Genomic DNA, 2,078 nt, shown 5'->3' on the forward strand with positions numbered 1-2,078 from the left:
CTACAAGGAACTTAAATTTATAAGAAAAAACAAACCACCCCATTAAAAAGTTGGCAAAAGTCATGAACAGACACTTCCCAAAATGTGGCCAACAAACATATGAAAAAAAGCTCAATATCACTGATCATTCAAGAAATGCAAATCAAAGCCATAGTAAGAAATGCACATCAAAACCACAATGAGATACCATCTCATGCCAGTCAGAATGGTAACTATTAAAAAGTGAAGAAACAACAAATGCTGGTGAGGATATAGAGAAAAAGGAATGCCTTTACACTGTTGGTGGGAGTGTAGATTAGTTCAACTATTGTGAAAGACAGCATGGTGATTCCTCAAAGACCTAGAGGCATGAATACTATTTGACCCAGCAATGCCATGACTGAGTATATACCCAATGGAATATAAATCATTCTATTATAAAGATACATGCACATGTATGTTCATTGCAGCACTATTCACAATAACAAAGACATGGAATCAACCTAAATGCCCATCAATGATAGACCAGATAAAGAAAATGTGGTACATATACACTATGGAATATTATGCAGCCATAAAAAGGAATGAGATAATGTCCTTTGCAGGGACATGGATGGAACTGGAAGCCATTATCCTCAGCAAACTAACACAGGAACAGAAAACCAAACACCACATGTTCTCATTTATAAGTGGGAGCTGAATGATGAGAACACATGGACATGTGGGGTGGAACAACACACAATGGGGCCTTTCTGGGGTTGGGGGATGGAGAGCATCAGGAAGAATACCTAGTGCATGTGGGGCTTAATACCTAGGTGATGGGATGATCTGTGCAGCAAACCACTATGGCACACGTTTACCTTTGTAACAGACCTGCACATCCTGCACATGTACCCCACAACTTAAAATCAAAGTTAAACAAAAAAAAGCACAAGAGGAGGAATATCAAAGAAAAAAAAAAAGACAAGACAAATCCAATAGAAAAAGGTCACAGAAGAAACGTCAATGGATAATAAAGAAAAACATATTTTAACACGTTAATTTTTATATTATGTTTTATGCAAACATAAGCATATTTTTATATAAAAATGAGAAACAATGCCCATTTTTCACTAGGACAAGGCAAAAACCAAAAGCAAAATCCTTGAAGTGACACAAATTATGAAATGTGATAATATTAAGGATTGGCAAGTATGTGAAGAAACGGGCCCGCTTATATCATTCAGCAATTTGAAAGTATCTATTGAAAGTTCAGCATCTCCATACCCCTGGACAAAGCAGTCCTCATTGTGGTGTTTCCAAGAGAGCATTTGGAGGTACCCAGGAGATCCAGTTATGTTCACTGCAAAATTATTTATAATAGTGGAGACAGGGGAAAGCCTTCCAAAGGTCTATCAACAGGGAAATAGCTGTGTAAAAGAAGTTATAGTCACACTATAGAGTACTATGTGATACTTAACAAAGAACAACCTGGACTTTTGTCATAAACAGAGGTCTGCAAGACAGTGCTGAGGGAAAACAGCAAGACACAGAATTATGATGGAGTAGGTGTCCCTCTCCACCAAAAGAAGATCCAGTAGCATCTATGACATTTTAGTTGTTATGAAGAAGGCTGTATCCATGTACAGCCTATGTTACATGGATGTGCATATCCAAGACTATAGGCGAGATTGCAGCATTTAGGAAAGTACAGAGTGGTAGGAGGAGGGTGTCCTGCCACTGGGGAAGGGTGTAGAGTACTGATGGATAAATGAGGTGGTCCTGATGCTACTCAACGGACAGAGACAGGATTCAGGCCTTTTCTGATGAGTGGTTTTAATTAGAGTTGGGCTGGTCATTTCATTTTGCTAAAAGTCTTCCCTTTGATCACTGAGAAGTTAATTTCACAAAACAAGGAGAAAGTCACTACAGGAGCTGCCCTGTTCTGGATCTAAGTGGAAGGATTGCCTGTTCAGTAAAAGAGAGTGTGCAGGCAGGAGCTGTGCCAGAGGGTGCAGGCAGTGGCTGTGCTGGTTCAGTCATCAGCCCTTTATGGAGCACTTACTATGTGCCGGTTGCTGATGCAGGCACCAGAGAACTAAAGAGTAATACGGCACAGT

This window comes from Macaca fascicularis, chromosome 3 (assembly GCF_037993035.2).
Source record: "Macaca fascicularis isolate 582-1 chromosome 3, T2T-MFA8v1.1".
NCBI classification, from domain to species: domain Eukaryota; kingdom Metazoa; phylum Chordata; class Mammalia; order Primates; family Cercopithecidae; genus Macaca; species Macaca fascicularis.